Genomic DNA, 25,384 nt, shown 5'->3' with positions numbered 1-25,384 from the left:
TTGGGAGTGCTTATGTGTGAATCGCAAAAGGTTGGTTTGCAGATGCAGAAAGCTATCAAGAAGACAAATGGAATGCTGGCCTTCATTGCTAGAGGGATCGAATTTAGGAATAGAAAGATTATGCTACAACTCCACAGGTTACTGGTGAGACAGCATCTGGAGTACTACCTGCAGTTCTGGTCTCCTTACTTGAGGAAGGATATATTGGCTTTGGTGGTGCAGAGGAGGTTCACCAGGTTGATTCTAGGGTTGAAGGGGTTGGTGTATGAGGAGAGATTGAGTCGTCTGGGACTGTACTCGCTGGAATTTAGAAGAAAGAGAGGGGATCTTATAGAAGCGTATAAAATTAGGCAAGGCATCGATAAGATTGAGGTAAGTTGTTTCCATTCATAGGGAAAACCAGAACTAGTGGACATAACCTCAAGATTAAGGTTAGTAAATTAGGGTAGAAATGAAGAGGAACTGCTTTCCCCAAGGGTGGTGAATCTGTGGAATTCTCTGCCCATTGAAGCAGTGGAGATGACCTCAGTAAATATATTTAAGACAAGGTTGGATAGATTTTTACATTGTAAGGGAATTAAGGGATATGGGGAAAAGGCAGGTAGGTGGAGATCAGCCAGGATCACATTGGTTCAACAGGCTGGATGGCCTACTCCTGCTCCTATTTCTTATGACTGAGGTGCAAAGGAACCCTGTGCTATAGCAATAAATAAATCACAGAATAACAGTGTAGAGACGTTCTCATTTTATAATGGAGAAGTGTAATACTGTTAGTCACATAGTGAATGTGCCAGGAGAAAGGCCAGATACAGTGATCTTCGCCTGACAATCAGAAAAGATTGGCACTAACTGCTACGGTCATAAGACGATAGATAATGTCATGCTGCGAGTATGCTCTTGTGAAGTCTCACTGGGTTTAATTACTGTTGAATGATAGTGAATTATTTGGTTTTATTATATAAGGTTATTGCAATATTAATTGAGCAGTTTGTCTGAAGACACCAGAAAAAAAGTTGGTTTCAAGGTCATTATGAATTATTGTAATGAAACAAAAGCTAAAAATGTCATCTTTCATAATTTGGAGTATTTCGAAGCATTATCCCAGATATCTTCTCTGTCTTCTGTGTTAAAGTTCATCTATTTGGACAATTTTAATTTCTTGCATCTTTTTATTTCATTTGGATGTCACTTGTTCCTTTTCCATGTGGAGAGGAAATGATTCGCAGAAGTGGTTGAACAATTAAAATCAGTGTGGTAGCATTTCTGTAGCAACATTACCATCACACTAAATGGTTCCAGCTGTGCATTTCTTGACCAATGTTACTTGAGGATCAAATTTTACTCAGTAATGTTTTTACATAAACCTCCAATGGCCTGGATCTTTATGGGATAATTAGTGAAGGTGCTGGTTCTCTGAACTGTTTCCTCTATTGTTGAATATTAGTGTTGACAGAAAGAATACTGCACAGAAGTTGACAATGAATTGTAAATGCATTTTGACTTCCTCCCTTATTTGAGCTTTTCTAACTTTACCATGTTATTTCCAGCTTTTAACTCCTGCCCCCCCACCACATCCCTCCTTCTCCAACTCCATCTGTTTCAGTGATCAAATTCTCTCATCCCATCTGTCCTTTACATCCCCCTTGCTCTCTCTCTCTCTCATCCCATCTGTCCTTTACATCCTCCTTGCTCTCTCTCTCTCCCTCTCTCTCATCCCATCTGTCTTTTACATCCCCCTTGCTCTCTCTCTCTCTCATCCCATCTGTCCTTACACCCCCCTTGCTCTCTCTCTCTCTTATCCCATCTGTCCTTTATATCCCCCTTGCTCTCTCTCTCTCTCCCTCTCTCTCATCCCATCTGTCCTTTACATCCCCCTTGCTCTCTCTCTCTCCCTCTCTCTCATCCCATCTGTCCTTTACATCCCCCTTGCTCTCTCTCTCCCTCTCTCTCATCCCATCTGTCCTTTACATCCCCCTTGCTCTCTCTCTCTCCCTCTCTCTCATCCCATCTGTCCTTTACATCCCCCTTGCTCTCTCTCTCTCTCATCCCATCTGTCCTTTACATCCCCCTTGCTCTCTCCCTCTCTCTCATCCCATCTGTCCTTTACATCCCCCTTGCTCTCTCTCTCTCCCTCTCTCTCATCCCATCTGTCCTTTACATCCCCCTTGCTCTCTCTCTCTCCCTCTCTCTCATCCCATCTGTCCTTTACATCCCCCTTGCTCTCTCTCTCTCTCATCCCATCTGTCCTTTACATCCCCCTTGCTCTCTCTCTCTCTCTCATCCCATCTGTCCTTACACCCCCCTTGCTCTCTCTCTCTCTCTCTCATCCCATCTGTCCTTTACACCCCCCCCCCCTTGCTCTCTCTCTCTCTCATCCAATCTGTCCTTTACATCCCCCTTGCTCTCTCATCCCATCTGTCCTTGACACCCCTTTCTCCAAGACAAAGTACGGAAGTGTAAATATTGGTTGTGTATTTTTACCTTTGCTATATAAAGGAGACTGCTTGATCTGCTGCGTTTTTCCAGCATTGTGCTTTTACTTCAACCACGGTGTCACAGATTTTTGTTTCACTGCAGAATTACAAAACTCGCTTGGTACAGCAAAAAAGCAGCATCGTTTTACAGATGCGAGGTCCATTCAGGAGTCTGATAATGACAGGAAGAAAGTGTCGTTGAATCTGGTGGTGCCCGATCTCACACACGTGAATCTTCTTTCTGGCAGCGGTTAGTGAAGAGAATGTGAATAGGGCAGGATTTTATTTTGAATATGTTGTTCTCATTTCCAAGGCAGTGGGAGATAAAGATGGAGGGGAGAGGGGTGATGCCCTGAACTTCGTTCACAACCATCCTGTGGTCTTGGGCAGAGCAGTTCCCTCACCATACAATGATGCACCTTGACAGGACGCTTACAGTAGTGCAACTGTAGAAGTTATTAAGGAATGCTGGTAACATGCCAAATGTCCTCAGGCTTCTGAGGAAGTAGAATGAGCTTTCTTGACCCAATGATTCAACATGGGTAGATCAGAACAAATCACTGGAGATTTTTGCTCCTTAGTACTTAAAGTTGTCTGCTATCTTCCACTTCACCACTGCTGATTCCCTAACCTGTCGAATACTTCCAGCATTTTCTGTTTATAAATAGCATATGATAATTTACCAGCAGTGTTGTCTTTGATACAAACACATCTGCTTTTCAAAATGTTCCTTTGGATTCTGGCAGAGATCTCAAAGCAAGGAAGGAAACCAACCCTCTGAAAGTGAAAAGCACATGGCAATCCTGAAACTGGACTGAAAAAGGACACAGCATCAGCTGCCATTTTTTTCCCCACTATTTATATTTGTTTAGCACAAATCTTGAACAGCTGTTCTGCCTCAATTTAATGCTCAATGGGCCCAACTGATGGCTGGTGATTCTAAGGGCAGTCACAGGTGTTCACAAGTAATTACCCCACATGTATCTGGATGGAGCTGGGCTCCTTGTTGAAATCAGCAGATTAAAGGTAGGTTATTTACTTCTTTTTGATATTTTGAATGATTTGGTCATAATTTGATGTGTTTTTTTAAATCTTTTATGCCAATTTCAAGTTACAGATGTCTGACTATCTGAGCTATTTACCAACTGTTGCAGCTGTTTCTCAGTGTTCATTGGAAGTGAGTTCCCCCTCCACCCCGGCATCAAAGGCTGTCAAGATAGTTCGGGAAGGGGATTCTGCAGTATTAATCCAAAGCAGTCTGCACTAAAACCTGGCTTCACCTCAGTGACTGACTTCCAGTGTTGGAGAATCAGGTCTCGCATTCTCTGCATGTGGCCTAGGTAAACATATTATGGTGGGGGATAGCAGGCTGAATTGAGCTTGATTTGGCCTATAAGTTTACTGGAAGAGTCAGACTACAGCACTCACCCTTGCACGACACTGGTATGCCTGTATGGTTATGTGCTAAAACTCCGAGTGGGAGTTCAACCTACAACCAATATTGCGCAAAATACAGATGTTTAATGCAGTTCCTACTGAGCTACCCTTAAATCAAGATCATTGCCTTTAATTTTCCAAAGAAGACAGATCCATTAATAATGCTTAATCATATTTTAAGGCAATATTTGAGTTGCTATTTTGTTTCTTGGTGCTTTATTAAGCTTTTAAATACAATTGTTTAGCACACAAGTGATGTACATATTCCTCACCTATGCACCTCACATTGGAGCGACTGGGTGGAGACTGGGAGATCGCTTCATCAAGCACCTCAGCTCTATCTGTTGCAATAATGTGGATCACCCAGTGACCACCTATTTCTATTCCCCTTCTTATTCCCTTGCGAACATATCTGTCCATGGCCTCATGCACTGTCAGATTGAGACCACCCACAATTGGAGGAACAACATCTCATCTTCCATCTGGGCACCCACCAACCTGATGACATTAATAATCGACCTCTTAAGTTTCTGTTAAACTGCCCCTCCCCTTCTTCTTTCCCTTCCTTCTTCTCCCTGTTGCCTTTCTCCAGTTATGTCTCCCTTTTCCTTCTGCCTTCTTTCACAAAGCCAAAATCAATTTTCATCTCTCCTCTTATCACATCAAATTAACAGCTTTTGTTGGTCTGGACTCCTTCCCCAGCCACCCTTCAGTCTCTTTATCCCTTCCCCAGCCACCCTTCAGTCTCTTTATCCCTTCCCCAGCCACCCTTCAGTCTCTTTATCCCTTCCCCAGCCACCCTTCAGTCTCTTTATCCCTTCCCCAGCCACCCTTCAGTCTCTTTATCCCTTCCCCAGCCACCCTTCAGTCTCTTTATCCCTTCCCCAGCCACCCTTCAGTCTCTTTATCCCTTCCCCAGCCACCCTTCAGTCTCTTTATCCCTTCCCCAGCCACCCTTCAGTCTCTTTATCCCTTCCCCAGCCACCCTTCAGTCTCTTTATCCCTTCCCCAGCCACCCTTCAGTCTCTTTATCCCTTCCCCAGCCACCCTTCAGTCTCTTTATTCTTGGGCCTTCCTGTTATTTGCTTATTCCTAAAGAAGTGTTCAGGTCCTTAACATCAGTAATATATCTTTACCTCCTATGGACATTGCAAGACCGGCTGAGTTCCTCCAGCATTTCTGCATGTTCTTACTACAATCACAGCATCTGCAGACTTTTGTGCTTCACATCTTTGATAGGCTTATGTTGTTATTGGGAAAAGGGAATCTGGGTTCTGGCCACAAACCATCCTGTCCAAAACACCTCTGGCCTTATCATTCTCCTGACTCCCCAGACATGTAACTAGTATTCCATTGCCACAGCCGACATTTCAAAGTGGGTAATTAGATGATTTTATCATATGCTGACAACACTGCAGAAGGATATTGTAAAATTAAATATAAACAATATATGACATAAAAACAGTACGACAGCCAGATTCTGTATTTTTGCATACAATTATCTAGTTTTTTTTAAGTTTAGGTGGGGATTTTGTTGGACCATAAGTTGATTACAATTGAAAGAACTCTTGCTGGGTGATTTATATTTTGGATCTCTAATAGTTGCAAATTTTCCACCTCCACTCTGCAAAATTACATCTGTTTTCAACTGACAGAACAAAACTATTGTAAGCCCTGGAGTTGTAGGTCTGCCAACAGCTATGAGAATGCCACTGGCAGCCCTCCACTTCTGGCTTGGGTTGAAGTTTGGCACAAAATCCTTCCTGAAAAAAAGATATCTTCAATAGCACTCAGCATGGAGTGATATTTTACTTGGGTTTTGTTGTGCTTTGAAAAGGATGTCCAGCTCATGAGCATTTTCAGAATACATTTCTGGTCACCACATCACAGGAAAGATGTGATTGCAGTGAACATTATACCGAAGAGATCTGCAAAGTCATTGCCAAGAATAGAAAATTAGAGCCCAAAAAAGATTGGATTCACTGTTCTTGTTTTCTTTGGCACAGCAAAGATTGGTGATATTGAGGTGTATTCAATTATACGACCTTGACAGAGTAAATGTGAAGGCCCTCTTTACTTTAGTAAAGAGCTCTTAAAAACAATAGGCATAGCTATAAAGTGATTGGTAGATGGACTAGAGGGTCTATGAGGAACCATTTTTTTTCAATGCTGTGGAACACTATGATACTTATGCAGTTCTAGAGAGAATAAGTTCTGGTCCATTATGTTCCCTCCCTTACTAGTCAGGAAGATATACACTTGGATCCCCCTGAGAATGTGATGGAAACTAGCAGTTTGTAGAAAGAATGAACCTGCATGTTAAATGTTGTTTGTAAAACACTAAATGTGACAAGGTTTCAAGAGTAAAAAAAAATGCTGGTGACATCAATGGGTTAAAAAAGATAACTTCACTTAAATTACTCAAAACTTAAAGATTGTGCATATTTTCTCCTTTGTTGTTGAGAGGGAGTCTGGCATTGTAACAAAAAAACAGAAATCAAGAATGTCCCACTTTTGTGTGCAACAGAATTGTGTGTAAATAATTCAAGTTGTGAATCACCAGTTTTAAGTCACAACTGCAGATTGCATGAGAAATATCGTTTCAAAGAGAAACAATAAACAAGATGTTCCAAATAACAAGTCAAAGCTTGATTTTTTTTTTAATCGGCTTTCAAGGATTTTTACTTGAGTTTTAGTAGAATAATTCCCTTACGATGTATCCTTTTTTTACATGAACATCTTGAGACTATTTGTGATGTAATCTCTTCTTGTGCAATGGATATGACTAAAAGCCAGGCAGTTATGTGGCCTCCAAATCAGCTTCAATTTAGATTAGATTTTATGTGGAAATGTTACCAAGGGAGTTGGTACTTGTGAAATCTATCAATGCAATGCTTAGTTTTGGAAAGATATTAATACAGAATGTTCTGATTTGGCAGACCAGAAATATCAAAATACCAATTAAGACATGTATCACCCCAATTAGATTAGTTAACAAATGCTAATGAACAAAGTCAGAGCCTTATGGTTGAATGGTGCCTTTTTAAAATATATCAGAGGACTGAAAGTATCAACAATGATCTCTGGCATGTACAAGTAGTGTTGTTGATAAGTGCTCAGTTTAGCCTAATTTCTCAATTTAATGTTATATATTCATGAAATATATTGAGTCCAAATGTCAGTAATAGTTTTTAAAAACATTTTATGTTGTTCTTTCACTGCGAGTCAACAAGTTAATAAATTTTGATTTATCAGTGGCTTGTGTTGAAACTGAGTTTGAAATATTCAATTTGTCAGAAAGACATAGACTTAACAATGTAGAAAACTGATAACCAGTGCTGAATAAGGTATTTGTTATTTAAGCAACAGATAATTTATCTATAAAATAGTGGTTTCCTGGGAATCTCTAGCTAAATCTAATTAAAGCAGACCAAATATTTGGTCAAGCTATGTTTCGTGAGTCATTTTTGGCTTGAATATACTTGTCTGAACTGTAAACGTATATTTTAAAAAGTCCAAAATCTGCACAACTGATAATTAAACAGGAAAATCTGCAGATGCTGGGGTCTAGTGCAATACACAAAAGTGCTGGAGAAACTCAGCAGGTTGTGCAGTATCCATCGGAAGTAAATGCAACCTGAAATGTGGATTGCCTTTTACTCCTTATAAATGCTACATGATCTGCTGAGCTACTCCAGCACTTTTGTACATAATGTTAATTGTCTCATTCAAATTATCAGAAGGTTTTTAAATCTTGATAATGTCACAATGTTCAAATATCTGACTCTATCATGAACGGTGTAGTTTCAAATTTAGCAATATGCATTCGCACTCAACTTGAAGTACATCCTGAGGATACTGTTTGACAGATATTGGAACTCCTCATGTTTAACGATAAACTGGTCTTTAGACAATCGTGGGCATTGTATGTAAATTCTGCCTAATGATCAAGTTAGAACAATTCTGGACAATATCTTGCCTGCCCAAAGTATCAATCCATCATGTTAATTTAATCAACATGTATCTGTAATTAAACCTTTGACCTTTTGTCTATATTGCAAAGAGCAAACCAGCAGTGTTTACTATTTGGGAAATCACAATCCAAATATGTTTTATGCCAGACATATTTGCGTACCCCCTCAATAAAGCAAGAACTTAAATGGAAAAATGGTTTCCAAAGGGCCCCTGTTGTTCCACCTTCTTTATTTGAATGTACAATTTTTCAAATCCTATTGTTTAACCTACTGCTGAATTCAGATGGCACTATCATGCTTCAGTAGGTTTTTACTCTTCACCTTTCAATCAAATGAGATAGAAGCTTTAGAGAGGGTGAGGGGAAATTTCCCTGGATTGGAGAACATAACATGTCTTATGATGTAAGGTTGATAGAGCCAGAGCTATTCTCTTTGGAGCAATGAAGAATGAAGTGACTTAATGAAGGTGTATAAGATTATAAGGGACAAAGAACCCTATATCTTGTGGTGACAAGAGCAAATACCAGAGGACATCTGTTTAAGCCAAAGTAAATGGAAGAAATTTTATGGGGGATGTCAGAGGTCCTTTTTTTACACAGAGTGGTGTGTGTTTGGAATTCATTGCCAGTTTGGTGGTACAGGCTGGTATGATAGAGACACTTAAAAGATAGACACATGGATATAGGAAAATTATAGGACTATTGGTGTGTGGTGGAGAAGGGTTATATTGTGGAGTAAGTTTTACATAGGTCAACATAATATCATGGACTAAAGGGCCTATACTGTGCTGTAATGTTCTATATTCTCTGTAAATCTAGAAAAACACTTAAATAACCAACCATAGGGTATTGTTACAGGATATGTTAGAATTGTTGTGGGTAAAATGTGTCTTGAAAATAAATAGATTGTGGGGGTTTAGTTTAAGTTCTACTTCACAAAGAGTAACACTTCACAAAAGATGTCTCATTTAAAATGCAAGAGTTTTGCTGAAGCTAGACTTTGAGACTCCAGTAGACTTTGTAGAAGCAATGAATAATACTGATCTACTGGGTATGGCCAATAAAGTCCAGGCTCAGAGGCTGTTAAGATCTTTCAAAGATTGGGCTTGGAGACCTGCAAGAAGTAATTTGGTTTTTACAAGTAGAGAGAGGGGGGAAAAAACAAAGATTATTTCTCTTTTGGAGAGAGAGGGAGAGAAATCGGTTCTACAGTAGCAGTTGAGGCTGTGTCATGGTAAGCTGGCAGGTTTGTTGAAAACCCCCATTTTGAGGACTGGTTGTGAGTTCTGAGTTCAGCCTGTTCAAAACCCTTATAGTCCTTACAAGAGGAAATGGCTAGCGAGAATGTTTTTCCTGAAATGAAGGAAACCAGAGGAACTCTATGGTGATCTTAAAGAGGTTATCATTTGGAAAAACCATGATGAGGAAATCAGTTTGTGTCTGTCCAATGAGCAACAAATTTCTCTCTGAAACCAAGAATCTTCCTGAGCAGTAACCATTTAACGAAGCAGCAGAGCCTGGTGGATATTATAAATGTTGAATTCTGTGACAGTATGAGAATTGCCTGATACTAGTGAACTTGGAGAAGTGAAAAGTGAATGATTGGACAGTGAAACAGAGAACTTTCCTGAACATATACACATTACATACAAGTGCGCTTAGAATTAGAAAGGACTTAAGTTGATAGTAAAAAGTTTAAGACTGATCTTGTTATTATGTTTAAGAAAATTAAAAACAACTTTTGTTTAATTAATCATTGCCTTGATGAATTTCTATTGCTGCTGAGTTTTGGGGTCTTCTGCGCTCGTAACAGTACACACCCATTGAAGTATTAAGGTGGTATGTTTGCCTTGGGGTTATGTGAAGAACTCATCATTTATTAAGCAAAGTGAAATGTGCCTATTCATTTGGAATTTGATAACATTTTACGAACAAAATTATTCTGCTGAGGGGATGAAAGCAGAAGTGTTTGTGATTGATACCAAGAATGTCAAGACCCTTTATTTTCCTGAAAATTTCTGTCCTGAATGCTTCTGAGGTTGCAATTTCTTTTGTTGACAGAAGCTCTGACTTCTGTCAATTCACAGAACAAAAGTTATTGGCTCCATATTCCCTCAATCTATCACCGCACGGTCATTCCTTGGTAGCCGATAATAGGTTTGAGAATTACCACAGGAATTTAAAATATAAATCTCCAAAACAGTAAGCTCTGATGTTCCTGGAATGGATGCTGTGTTAGTTACAAACATGATTGTAGGATTCAAGAAGTTTTTAGATAGGCACGTGAATATCCTGGAAATAGAGGGATGTGTATAATGTGCAGATAGGAAAATTGGGTTCAGTGAAGACTTCAAACTGAAGTAAAACATGAAAGTCTACAGAATGAAGAAAAAAAAAAAGCTGGAAAAACTCAGTAGGTCAAACAGTGTACTATGTAGCAATGATAAAGATGCATAACCAACATTTCAGGCTTGAGTCCATCATCAATGTATGAAAAAATGTCAGCAGGCACCTGACCAAAATGGTGGGGGGGAGGAGCACAGTCCCAAAGGCAGGAGGTAATAGACTTTTAAGGGTTAAAATGTGTTTCTTACAAGCACATTATGTTTATTGCTTTTTAGAAGATTGTTTTCATATTCTTTGAGTGTCTCCATAGTTACAGTCTGCAAGCCAAGGTTTTCAACCACCTCAAAGAGATTTCTTTTATTTTTTGAATTTGCTTTTGCACCGTTTAGAGGCAGCAGACATGAAGACTGTCCAGATAATGCTTTTAACTGTTCTTTTGTATGTATTAACATTTTATTTTCTGTTTTTAGTAAAATTTAATTATTTTATCAAAGTTCTTAATGCATAAAGTTCTAATAAGCAGTGAAAACTCAATGCTACTTTAGAATGGACTTTTCATTTAACGAATCAAAACAACTGCATCTTCATGCTGTCCCAGCATGAAATCCAAAATTTACAGAAAATTATAAATTCTGCTCAATAAGCAAAACTCGGCTGTTGTTGGAAAACTGAAACAAAAATAGAAAAATGCTGCAAGGGCTCAGCAAGTCAAGCAGATTGGTGAGGAGAAAAATAGTTAATGTTGTAGCTCATTGAACACAACAAGGAAAACTTGAAATTAAAATTTCAAGACAGAAGATGGGTAACGAGGACAGGGAGAATATTCACCTATGTGAAGAAGTTCCCCCTAATATTCCCTTCAAAAATGTCACCTTTCATCCATAACCCATGCCCTCTAGTTTTTGTCTCTCCTAACCTCAGTGGAAAAAGCTAGCTTGCATTTAATCTATCTGTACCCTTTATAATTATGTTTGCCTCTATCAAATCTCCCCTTAATCTATTTAACCTTTCCCTGTGACTTGATTTGCTTTCTATTTATTATACTTTTAATGAAATAAAACTAAAATTTTAACTTTGTCTTTCCATAGATGTTGCCAAACTTGCTGTGTATTTCTAGCAGTTTTGGTTTTATTCATAAATTCATCATTCATCATGTGTTTACAGAGAATACTTAAAAGTTTTGAGAGTTTAGCAATGATGAAATGCTTTAAGAGGTTGGTCATGGCCAGAATCAACTCTAACCCAAGGAAAGATCTGGACCCACTGCAAGTTGCTTAACATTATAAACACTCCACAGCATATGCAATATCACTGATTTTCTACTCTGCTCTAGATCACCTAGACAACAGTAACATGTACATCAGGCTACTTTTCATCAACTAAAGTTCAGCTTTCAAAACTGTCATAGCCTCAGTACTGGGGAAGCTCAGCAGGTCAAACAGTGTCCTTTATGTAGCAAAGGTAAAGATACATATCCGAGGTTTCAGGTTTGAGCCCTTCATCAAGGTATGAGAGAATACCTGCAGGCATCTGAACAAAAAGGTGGGGGTGGCAAAGGCAGGATATGATGGGTGGAGAAAGGAGGGAGGGGACAGCAGCAATGAGGGGGAGAAGGGATGGCTGTGTGGGTAAGAGGGAAGGGGGGAGAGAACTGGAAAGACACCAAAGGGAGGAGGAGAATTAAAAGGCGAGCAAGTTTAGCAGAAAGCAGAGAAGTCAGTATTAAAGTCATCTGGCTGGAGAGTGCCCAGATGGAAAATAAGGTGTTGTTCCTCCAATCTGCGGGTGGTCAGGGTGGGATAGTACACAAGGCCATGGACAGATATGCAAGTGTGGGAGTATGACTCTAAATTGAATTGGTTGGCTTCTTGGAGGTCTCTGTTGTGGCAGATGGGGTAAAGGTGCTGAGTGGAGCGATCTCCCAATCTGTGACCGGACTCTCTAAAGTAGTGAATGCTACCAGATGCATTAAATAAGTCCAATGGATATACACTATAGAAGTGTTGCTTCATTTGGGGCCTCGGACCATGTTGAAGGAAAAGGTGTGGGTACAAGTGTTGAACCTCTTGTGGCCACAGGAGAATATGTTGGGGAGGGCAATAGGTGGGGAGGAATCATGGAGGTAGTGGTCCCTGCAGAAGGCAGAGAGCGGAGGAGAAAGAAAAATGTGTCTGGTGGTGGGATCCTCTAGTAAGTGCTGGAAATCTCAGCAGATAATGTATTGGATGTGAAAGCTAGTAGGGCAGTGGATAAGGGGGATTCTATGTTTGTTGCATCTGGGAGCAGAGGGGGCCAGGGCAGAGGAGTGGGAAATGGAGGAGATATGGGTGAGTGCTAACATGTTTATGACAATAAATTCTGTTTATGATTCTGAGTATCTCCATAGCACCATGTTATCAGAATATGTACCATTTAGCATTGCATGCGTCAGTGGGAGAGCCACTTGTACTCAGTTTACCTCACATTAGAGCTCGTCCAAGCTTCTGTCAAGTATGTTTAAAGTATAAGCTCAAAATATACTAGCAATGCCAAAATATTACCCTTGCAAATTTTCCACATTAACTTATAAGTAGCAGGAGTGCTTACATAACAAGCCAAACATCCATGTGCAACACAACTGACTGCTTTTTGTGCAAGGATTATTTCATTACAGACAATAATTCATGTCCAAAATGATACTTACAGTTGTGGGAAAATTGTCCAAGGGTGCTTGGCCACAAATTGAATGTCATGAAGCTGTAATAAGATTATAAAAGTCTTGTGCAACTTTTGGGGGTCAAAATTTGATGTCATTCTCAAAATGGACATCTATCAATCAGGTTGATGCCACTGGCAACTGTTATATTGAAAGCATTGCTGAATAATAGGCAAATATATTCTCTATCCATGCAATGGCCAGTAACTTGCAGCATTGAAGATCACTTACCTAATATTGAAAGAACTGTACAGAGTGGATGAGGAAAAGATGTTTTCAGACATAAGAGAATCTAGAATTAGAGGAATAAAAGGACAATGCTTTAGAACAGAGATGAGGCAGAATTTCTTCAGCCAGAGAGTGCCGAATCTGTGAAATTCATTCCCACATACGGCTATGGAGGCCAAGAGAGTAGGTATATTTAAAACAAAAGTTGTTATGTTCTTGATTAGTAAAGGTGTTGAAGATCATGGGAATGTGGCTGACAAAAGGGGTTGAGAGGGAAAAATGCAGCAACCATGATCCAAATGGCATTGATGAACTCCATAGCCTAATTCTACTCCTACTCTTTTGTGGCCTGCTTCCACTGGAAGGCTCAATTTGACATTGAAACTTGATGAGCTACTTTAATTTTTTTTAAAAAGCTAATGCCAAGAGGAGCATTTGAAATAGATAGACTTCATCCTCCTCCCTGCCTTCTCTCTCACACAAACCCTGATGTTTCTTGGCTCATATTATATCAATCAAAGTTAAAAAGCAGAACCTTTTTAGAAAATATTTGAAAAATATTGCCTTTTGTCACACCCATTCTCAACTGCTCAATTAAAATAGTCAGTTTTGCTTCATTTTGCTGGATGTTCATTGCAGTTTCCTAACATTGAAGCAGAATATTGAGACATTTCAAGCATGAGGTGGACAGGGCTCATCATGGGCTGATATGTAGTAACCCATAATATTTATATATAATAGTGCCAAGTATCATCTCTGACTTGAGAGAGTGTAACCACATAACTTGACACATTCAATGATATTGCTATTGCTAAGTCTCCCACCATCAGTAGCATGCTGTTCACATTCACCATAAACTTAACTGATATAAGTATCACAGCTACAAGAACAGGTCAGGAGCTAGGTATCTCACAGTGAGTAAGTAATCTCCTGATCACCACTGCTCTCCCCCTGCCTTCCAGTCAAAGCCTTTCCACCATCGACAATGCATGAAAGGAATGTGATGGAATACTCTCCACGTGTAAATGGTGTGCAGCTCTAAGAACTCTCAACAGGCTCCGTACCATCCAGGTTTTCACCCTTTCAACCACAAAACTTTCAATCCCTCTACCATAATGGTCAACACAATGCTATTACAGTGCCAGCGATCTGGGTTCAAAACTGTCACTGTCTGTAGGGAGTTTGTACATACTCCCTGTAACCTTGTGGGTTTCCACCAGGTGCTTTCGTTTCTTCCCACATTCCAAATACATTCGGGTTTAGTAGGTTAATTGGTCACAATGGTGTATTTGTACAGCATGGGCTCGTGGGTCTGAAGGACCTGTTACCATGCTGTATCTCTAAATTTAACCACTGGTACACTGAGGCTTCAGCAAGTATTGTTTATAAAATGCTATGCTGACTTGACCTTTCAGATGATATCTGGCACTAGGGAGATGAAGGGCAGTAGAGGTGCAAGAACAATAGCTTGCATGATTTTTCCTCCACATGCTACACCAACTAGATTTGAAAATCTATCCTTGAAAATGTATGCTCATCGTCACTCGATCCAAATCTGGGAACTCCTTACCCAACAGCACTGTGAAAAGGACACCAGGTCTTTTTTTCATGATATGCACATCTCCAAAAACAAACAAATAAATGCATTGTGTTGAATTCATTCAGCCCAGTTCAAATATACATAATCCATGCACTAGTTTAAGGAATAGAATTTTAGAAAATTGTCCTCTTCATACAAATGGCCAGGTTGCTTTGGACCACATATCAATTTCAAAATTTCCATTAATTATACATTTTCATTCTTTATGAAATCTCTTAAAATTAATTTTTAAAACACAGTATTAATAATTAGAGCATTTTAAAATGTTTCAAATATCAAGTTACCAAGAAAATTAACTGCAGTATTCCAATATAACCAGAATTTTATTCTCTAAATGTCTTTCCAGTTCATTTTCCATTATTTAAAAGCATTTTACTCATGGGTAATGGGCCATATATTTTGATTAAAGTCATGCAATTTTTATTCATTTTTTAAATTTCATTTTGGCTAATTTATTAATAATGTTCACAGTTTCATTTTTCTGCTGTTAAAATGGTATCTGCTCAAAAGCAGCAATTTATGTTCAAAATTCCTATCTGATTGTTCTGCTTGATGGAAGGCATTATCCTACAAGTTTGAACAGAAATATGACCAAAACAGACATTCCTTAAAACTGATGTGGTGGCAGGAGCAACTCGACCTCATTTACCAAATAGACCCTTGATCAGTGACTTTATCACTGACATGAAAAGAAAAATGTTGGAAAAAATGCAGGTCAGACAGTAGCTGTAGATAGTGAAAAACACCAAACTATATTTACCAGTGAGCAACAGCCTTCCCTAAGGGAAAAAAAATGTAATTTTCTTCTTCAATTTCCATTCTCTTTAGGACAATTGCTGCACTGTAATATTGTAAAACAAATTCTTGCATCACTGGGGGAAAAATCCAGGGATACCATGTCTCCCTTAGTCAGTTGTCCAAAGTGCACGGCACAATGACTTTGGACAACATTTTTTTTTCCAAAAGCTTTGCTTGCTGAAAACAAATTGAGGATTATGATAGACAACTTCAAGATGAACGCAAGGATAATTTCAAATTTGCTGCATCTCGTTGGAAGTTGAAGAACTTTTATTGAATTTAGCATGTACAATCGCATAATGATGCTGACACAGTTCAACTGACCTAAAAATGTTTTGGGGCTGATTTTCATTTGTGCTCAGCATTTGATGCCTCTCGTGTCAGTGTCCAACAATAATCCATCCGCACTGATGAATTCTAGTTGTCCTGATGCTGCTTTTCCGTGGCCTTAATGTCCTGGTGAATCTTCTCACCATGTTCATCACTGACTACACAAAGATCAGCAGAGAAGAAGTCCAAGTGTGAATACGGAAAATGAATTTTCAATGGCATGTTACACTTCATGGATTGTATGCTTGAAGCCTACTTAAAATATGACAGGAAATCACAAAAATAGGTTGCATCTTTAAAAAAAAACGTACATGATAGGAAAATCACGATCAGCTGCCCAAAATCCATAAAATACATCCAAGAGTGTTCAGGAAGCAAAATCTTCATTGTCCAGTGTAATTGGATATGGTCAATTTTTGACCATCCTTAATTACCACCCAGGCTAGTCAACTGTATTGGTGCATTCAGAGTCACACATAGGCCAGAGTATATATTGATGGCAGATGTACCTCCTGAAGGACATTTGGTTAACTGGATGAGTTTACACAATAAATACTATAGTTTCATCTTGCCCATTAGCCTGTAATTCCAGATCTATTTAATTACAGGAATAAACACATTGATTCCCTGGAACAAGGATTCCAAGCCTCTTGATGCTTGTCCAGCATTTCACCATTCTGCTAACAGAACAGCTGTATGTTGAATTGCATTTCTAAAATGTTGTTCCATTGAACTTAATGAAGACCTTTTTTAAAGCCCTCTAATATGTCTCTTGGTTTAAACATTATGCATTTAGTACAATAAATCAGAATTTTTAACATGTATCTATATGGCTTGAGACTGAAGGTGCGTTGTTGCCATTCTATTGGGCAAACATTTTCTGGGGCACATTGCTTTATTAGAATGCAAAATTAAACAGAAAACATCTTCAGGACAGCATTAAGTTTAGTTAGAAAAATCCTGAAAGCCTGTTTCTGCTGTTTGAAGGATTTTTTTAAAAAAACAGTGACATGGATGAATAGATGAGTTTAAAGTTCAAATTTATTATCAGATTACATACGTGACAACACATACAGCCCTGAGATTCCTTTCCCTACGGGCCAGGCAGAATTTTTATTATTCAGTAACTGTACTCAAGAAGAAAGAAATGTAAATAAACTGAACAATGCAGAAAAAATATATATCTTCAATAATAAGTACTGTGCAAAGTAAAAGTCCTTACTTTGAGTTAGTTGTTGAAGAGTCTGATGGTGGATGGATAGCAGCTGATCCTGAACCTTGTGGTGCAAGTCTTGTGGTGCCTATACCTCTTTCCTGATGGCAGCTGTGGGAACAGAGCATGTGCTGGGTGGTGAGGATCCTTGATAATTGCTGCTGCTCTCCAACCGCAGCGTTTCCTGTAAATGTTATTGATGGTGGGGAGAGTTTTGCCTGTGATGACCTGGGCTATGTCCACTACCTATTGCAGGGCTTTATGATCAAAGGTATTGGTGACCCCACACCATGCCATGATGCAGCCAGTCAGCTAACTTTCTAAACACCCTTTTGTGAAGATAGATCAGAGAAAAAAAATTACATTGATAGTCATTTGTAGCTGGAATACGTTGTGCTATTTATTGAAGCAAGCAATATAAAAGCATTCAGAAGGGTATAAGATAAGAAAAATAAGTACTTGAATAGAAGAAAATATAAAAAAAGCATTGAAGAGTTGATGTTCTTCCTTGTAGTAGCATCATTTTTGCTCAATTTGACCTTAACTCAAATATTTCAGGATCATCCTCTGCACTAATTTATTAAAGAAATGCGCTAAATCAATGCAATTAATTGTCAGTTTGCAGGAAGATCAGGATGTGGCCAAGGGAGGGCACAATAAGAATGCTTTGAGACCAGAGAGTTGTTTCAGGGAGATGACCACCTACAACAGTCATGCAAACATTGAGGAGTACATGTGTTCAGTGACTGGCTACATCAGCAAGTGCATTGAGGATGTCACCAGATCAAATGCTTCACAACCAAGGCTAAATGGAAATCATGGTCAGATGCAAAGGTCTGGGCCCTTCCCAGAGCTCATGATGCTGCCTTCAGGACCAAAGACAGGGTGGCACTAAGATCATCTAGGGCTGATCTCCCCCATGCAATCTGGAAGGCAAAGTGTGGTTACATAAACAGTTTGCTACACCAGTAGCATGTGGCAAGGTACCAGGAGTATAACAGACCACAAGACAACCTAACAAGACAAAGACAATAATGCCTCCCTTTCAGACAGACTGAATATCTTTTATGGTCGGCTCAATGAGAGGAACACGTTTACTCTGAAGAAAGCTCTGTGTTCCCCTGATGAATGGGCTTCCTGTATAGCCTCGGCTGAGGTGAGAATAACCCTGTCTAAGGTGAACCCACACAAGACAGCAGGACCAAGCAACATATCAAGTCAGGTATTGAAGGACTGAGCAGACCAACTAAAGGATTTCCTTACGGACATCTTCAACACCTCCCTGCAGCCGTCCATCATCACATGGGTTTCAAGACCGCCACCATCATCCTGATACCAAAGAGGGTGACAGTAACAGGGCTCAATGACTACGCCAAATAAGCCAGTCTCCAGGAGCCCACAGCTCATACATGCCCTCTGACCCCAAGTTGCCTGCAGACTGTGGCATCCTTAGCTTCTATGCCTCTTGCTGGTCCTCCGCTGTGGTCCCTTCCTGTAGGGTCATCTCCTCTACTTCTCCTTCTCATTGGGGTAATTTCTCCCTGTTTCTGGTGCCCGCTACTCTCCTGGAGTCTGCAACCTCTTGTGGCCACTGCGACCACCGGATCTGCCATTTTGAGCATGGAGCTGTAGTACAAGGTTTTAGTTTTTAAAATGCCATCAGCTCCTCCAACAAGATATTTAATGCCAACACAGAGCTGCTGGCATTAGGACCAGGAGGTTGAATTGAACCCTTCGGAGCAGCGCTGTTTCTTACCTTGCTTCTCCCTGGGTCCGCAACAGTTGCTACCGCAACTCTTGCAGCTCTGCCATCACTGAGGTATCCCTCCCCCCACCCCCATCCCCACCCTGCCTTCATCGACAAGATCTACTTGTCATCCTTGTCTCAAGAGGGCTCACAAAATCATTGTGGACCCCTATCATCCCACATGCAGCATCTTCCAGGAGTATCAGAACCACAGGTTGAAAAACAACTTCTTCCAATGGGCAGTGAGGCTGTTGAATAACTGATGAACTGCTAATACAACCCCCCCCCTCCCCACTGAGACACTACTATTTATTTAACAGTATATACACGCTGCAGGCATATCATTTGTCTGTATGTGTGTTAGGTTTGTTTGTTTGCATGTTTTTTTTTGCACTGATGTCCTGACAATGCTATTTCATCTATTAGTACTTGTACAATCAGATGATAATAAATATGAACTTGATAATTTTCATCTTTACATCACTTTAGAATGGAGGTGAGACCAGGATGAGTTTAAAAACCCCTGCCATACAGATGGGCCTCCCAACAGTAAGCTCCAGAAAGGGACTGGCAAAGACATGGAACCAGATAAGCCTCATGTTGGCAAGCTTGCTATTTTGTTTTGCCAGTTTCCATAGATGATGTCATCAGTGCATACTATTTAACCAAATTTAGTCCAACAAAATCAAGGGGATTAAAAAGGCACGAGAAAATTGATGCTTGACATAATCATAGTTACATTAACATGCTAGAATTCCCTTTTACAAGGAATATATTTTGTAAACATATTTTCATCAATTCCTCTTCTATTATGTTTCCTGAGTTAACAACCTCTTCTCAATATGAGGTTACAGCCTAGCACTTAGACTCTGCATTCAAACATAAATGGGAAAGTCAAAATACTGTCCCCTTGCCTATTGACCACAGAACTGACATTAGATGGGTAAACAATGCAGACATGAGCCTCAACCCTACAACTTCATTATACAACACAGAGTACAATTGAGCTACATTATTTCTAAAATTATCATATGATTCACAATTTAAAATGAATGGTGAGAGCTGCACATTTCATTAAAGCCGAAGTAGTACCTATTTTCTTTTAAGGTAATAAAAGTTATACAAAAGGATTGATTGAGTGATTCCTGTTTTGAGCGGTTGCAGTGAAGCCAAGCACATTAGTTTTGGATTGGAGTCTACAGAGATGAATCCTTGAACATCTGATGACTCTGTGCTGGGATGGAGGGGGGAGGTTTGGGAAAGTGGGGGTAGGAGAGGAAACTCTGTTTTGCATCTCTTTCTCTGACTGTAAGAGGCATCAGGCATTTTCTGCTGATGGTGAATCTGTTCAGCCAAGCAAACTTTGTATAATACATGTTTCATTACATGACAATGAAGGAATCTTAAATCTTTAATAAAGTAAGAATATTCTTAGTATAAGTTTTATAAAAGGACAAGAACAGCGCAACACTATCACAGCGCTGTCGACCCATTTTCAAATCTGGCAATGTCTTTAAGAAGTTTGTACATTCTCCCTATGTCTACATGGGTTTTGTGTGAGTGCTCTGCTTTCCAACCACCCTCCAAAACATACGAGGTTGTAGGTGAATTTGGATGAAATTGGGCAGAAAGTGTTTAAGTGGCTGGAATTGGCTTCTACCATGCTGCATTTTTTTTTCAAGTATTTATCTGTCAGAGTTGGATACTTCTATTTCCTTAAAGGCGAGGAAAATATTATATTAACCAAATTAAAGCCAGTGGCCCAAGTAGAACCATTTGCCTGGTAGATGGATATAAAATTATTCATATCTTTAAAAAAAAGTTTATCACTTAGTTTCATAAAGAATTACTTGTTCAGACACAGCAGGATCTTGAGCTGGTTGACTAAAGATATGCAAAGATGTGAAAAAGAACATCTAAAGCAGATGGATAAAAGAAAATGATACAGTCATTATGTGTTTATAACTCATTGCTTCTCCTTCCCACACACTGCTCTTGTATCCACAGAGCCATCCATCTCTTTTATGTGGATTGTGGAGAAACACATGGCATCTCTGCCTGTCTAGAATATTGTAGATTGTGAGTGGTCACGTGCCCTCCCTGTCTGAAACTTATTTGGAAATCACATCAACTGTCAATCAAAGTTGGACTCCAACCATCCATTATTGCTTAGCTTGCCATTGGTTTGTTTAAATTACCTAGGGTCATTATTGGCTAGGCGTCAAGATCAAAACTGCATATAGCACCTTCCTGATGAGTGACTAGATGCTGTGTGTTCACAATAGGTCACTGGTCAAGTAAACGCCAAGGAACTTGGTGCTTCCAGTCTCTCCATGACAGAGTTGTTGATGTGTAGAGGAGGGTGGTTGTTCCTGGTCCTCCTGAAGTCCACAATCATCTCGTTGTCCACATTGAGACTCTGGTTGTTACTTTTGCACCACATGATGAGATTTTCCACCTCTGTCGTGTGATTCATCATTGTTACTGATGAGGCCTGCTACTATTGTGTCTTCTGGAAACTTGGTGAATACTGTTGGAGCTGGATCTGGCGATGCAGTCATGGGTTAGTAGTGTGAATAGGAATGGGCTGAGTGGACTGCCCTGAGGTGCACCAGTGCTCAGCGTGATTGTAATCAATGTTCTGCTACCATCCCAGGCAGATTGTTGTCTTTCTGTTAGGAAGTCCAGAATTCAGTTAGAGAGGGATGTTGAATCCCAGTGAGGACAGCTTCTTCACCAGCCTCTGGGCATTGAATGTTAAACACTGAACTGAAGCCAGTGAACAGCAGCCTTGCATATGAAGCATCATTCTCCAGGTGGGTCAGGATGGAGTGAAAGGACGAGGCTATAGCGTCATCTGTGGAACGGTTACTTCTATAGGCAAATTTAAATGGTCCAGTATCTCTGGGAGGAGTGCTTTAATGCATTCCAACACCAGATGCTTGAAACATTTCATTATAGTGGAGGTTAGTGTCACAGGCCGTAGTCATTGAGCCCTGTTATTGATGCCCTTTTGGGTACTGGGATGTTGGTTACTGTCTTGAACCCTGCAGGAGCAATTGATTGCTGCAGTGAGATGCTGAAGATATCTGTAAAGACCTCCGTCAATTGGTCTGCACAGTCCTTCGATACCCGAGCAGATATGTTGTCTTGTGTTAACGCCTTGTGTGGGTTCACCTTGAATAAGGTTCTCCTCTCCTCAGCAATGGCTATGCAGAGTTCATGGTGGGGGGGGGGGGGGGGGGGGGGAACATGGAGCTTTCTGCAGCTTCTTCCTGTCTTTTTTATCAAAACATGTATAGAAGATGCTCAGTCTGTTTGGAAGGGAGGCATCATTGTTCTTAGCTTGCAAAGTTGGCTTGTGATCAATTAATTGATCCCTTTCCATGTTTCTCATGTGGCCAGTGTCACACAGCTGTCTGTAGAGGTTATGTGTGTACTCCTGCTTTGGCTTCCAGATTGCATGGGAGAATTCAGCCCTAGCTGATCTTCTTGCCATCTATCCCCAGTCCTGAAAGCAGCATCACAAGCTCTGTGAAGGGCCCGGACCTCTTCATCCAACCATGATCTCTGGTTAGCCCTGATTGTGAAGCATTTGATCTCAGTGACATCCTCAATGCACTTGCTCATGTAGCCAATCACTGAGCTTCTATACTCTTCTGTGTTTACGTGACAATTGTAGTTGACTGCCTCCCTGAAACCTCTCCAGTCCATGGTCTCATAGCAGTCTTGTTGTGCTACTGTGGACCAACACCCTCGTACCCCTGCAAACAGACCTAGTTTGCTTTGCCAGCAGTCTATATGACAGGGTTAGCAGGATGGATATGTGATCCTAGTAACCAAGAAAGGGGTGAGGTGCCACATTGTATGCACAAGGGATGTTGATGTGCACCCGATTCCGGGTGTTCTATCCTATTGTGGTGAAGCTGACATACTGTTGAAACCGTGGTAAGACTGTTTTTAAGTTTACGTGAATGAAGTTGCCAGCAACAATCCTGGCACCGTCAGATTGAGATGTCTGGGCTTTAGAGTTGGTACTGTAAAGCTCCCTCATTTGCCAAAGGTGCAATATAGATTGTGGCAATCAGTGTGGCTGAGAATGCCCTGAGCAGGTAGAAGGGTCTACATTTCACCAGCAGGTACTCTATCTCTGCTGAGCAGAAGGTCTTCACAACAGAGACATTTGTGCACCAGTTCACATTGAAGTAACTGCACAGTCCCGCTCCTCAAGTCTTGCCAGAAGCAGCAATATCTCTGTCTGTCCCGAAGGAGATAAGACCATCTAGCTGGATTGCTGAGTCATGTAGCCATGTTTCTGTAATCACCAGAACACAGCAGCCCTGCAGTTCTCTCTGGTTTCAGGTGCAGCCTCAGGTAATCTATCCATTTTCTTCTCCAGTGATCTTACATTTGAGAGTAAGATTATCAGGAGTGCAGCTCTGAAGTGGTTAACTCTCAGTCGAACCCTAATGCCAGCCATTTTCCATGCTTCTGCTTTCTCCAGCAGTGCTTCTGTCAGCCTCCCACACATCTCTCGTTATCTGCTCCATGGTTTGCAGCAGTCTGTGTTCCCTGCTGCAGTAGGTACTGCGTCCATAGATGATGGCTATCTGATTCATTAGCATCTTGTTGGCTACCTGATGTCTTACAAACTCTGTCAGAACCATTAAGATCGTTACAGTGGAGAACAGAGCTTAACAAAACCGCATTGGTCAAATGGTAGGAAAGAAGCCAGAAAGAAACCAACTGTTTGGTTGGAAGGCAAGAATATAGACTTTCAAAACATCCTGTGCAAAGCTGCTGTGCCCCATTGCTAGTTACAGAAAAGTATAAGGTAAAAATCATCTGAAAGGATTATCATTCTGAGAATCATGATTAAAGTCTGATTTTCCCCAAAGTGACAGCCAAGCAATGAAAGTATTTGCTTGCTATTCTCAATTATTTTACTTTCTGTTTCATGCATGAATGATAGAACAATGTATCATACAAAATTAATTCCAGTTATGCCACTATCATCTGTGTTGGATCATTCAAAGTCTTGCATGTTAGAATGAAAAATTATGTGGAATCACAACTTTGGAAGAGATCCAATAATGATATCAGATTCAATGTTGATCTGTTGGGTCAGTGTTTGCAGACAGCAATATAGCAAGCACAGCATGAGGAACTGTATTGCGAAATCAATTCAGGTTAAACTTCAGGTTCTATTGTTAAAGTTGTGTAAATCTCTAGTTGGATTGCGTACTCAATTGCCCTAGAAAAATGGAAAGTCATTGATGATTATGGGGGCAATTGAAGCAGTTTGTGGGTCAAACTGGAAGGAATTGTTCATGCTTCAAGTCAAGACATGAAAGTGGAAATTGGCCAATATAATGAGGAGACCGTGAGATGGGGATCAATATGTGAAAAGTGAACTGATGAGCTGAGAAGGATGATAGACAGGTGTAGCCAGGAGGGTAATGGGGCGTGGTAAAGATGAAAGTCAGAAATGCAGGTGATTGGTAGAAGTGGGCAAAAGAAGGAGGGGGCAGGTGGAGTCAAATTGGGGGAGGGATGGTTGAAGTTATTCCAGAGATTGTTGCCTTTGTGTCATAGCTTATCGTCATTCAGATGTCTAAAGAGAGAATACCAAAGGTTCCAAATGTTGGAAATTGAAAGGTACAGAAAGTGAGGGATGAAGGGCAGATAAAAATCAAGAGGGATGAAAATGGGTGGGAGTGGTATGTGAAAGGAGGCAATAAAGGGAGAGAGGAAGTGAATCCGAAGGAGAGGGAGTCAGTAAGACAGGAGTTAAAGGTGACATAAAATTGGAAAACTTAATCTTCATACCTTTTCAGTTGTAGATTATCTAAGTGAAAGATGAGAAATCAGAAAATAGTATATAAAAATTCCAGCACAGATTAGTACAGGCCCTTCAACCCATTGAGAGTACAGGATGGTCATCGCTCCATAATTATTTATTCAGCACTTGTTCTCGCTGATGTACAGTAAGTCACTTCAGGAGTACAGAATGCAGTAGACAAGGTGCGCATGAATCCTTGCCTTACCTGGAAGGGCTGTTTAGGTTCTTTGAAAGGAAGGGGTGTCAAACCAATGTTGTACCTCCTGCAATGATATTCGAAGAACATTTCAGCACCGCACAGTTCACGCTCTTCAGCCCACAATAGAAACTGACTCAAAATACTAAATCTACTCTACCTTACACCCATGACCCTTGATTTTTCTTGCATCTGTGTGCCTGTCCAAGAGTCTTTCAAATGTCCCTATTGCACCAGCCTTCACCACCATCCCAAAAATGCATTCCAAGAGCCCACTCTATTTAAAAAAAAAAAAAAAAAAAAAAAAATTTACCTTTGCTTTCTTCCCCTTGACTTGTGCAGATGTCCTCCGGTGTTTGCTACTCTCTACCTGATTTTACTTCAGGTTGTTTACCTCGCTGCAGGAAAAAAAGTTCTTGCTGTCCATCCTATCTATACCTCTCATGATCTTGTAAACCTCTATTAAGTCACCTTCATCCTTCTTTGCTCCAAAGAGAAAAGCCCA

Source organism: Narcine bancroftii, chromosome 9, assembly GCF_036971445.1.
Source record: "Narcine bancroftii isolate sNarBan1 chromosome 9, sNarBan1.hap1, whole genome shotgun sequence".
Taxonomy (NCBI): domain Eukaryota; kingdom Metazoa; phylum Chordata; class Chondrichthyes; order Torpediniformes; family Narcinidae; genus Narcine; species Narcine bancroftii.
The sequence above is the reverse complement of the archived record's forward strand: the minus strand, read 5'-3'. Positions refer to the sequence as shown.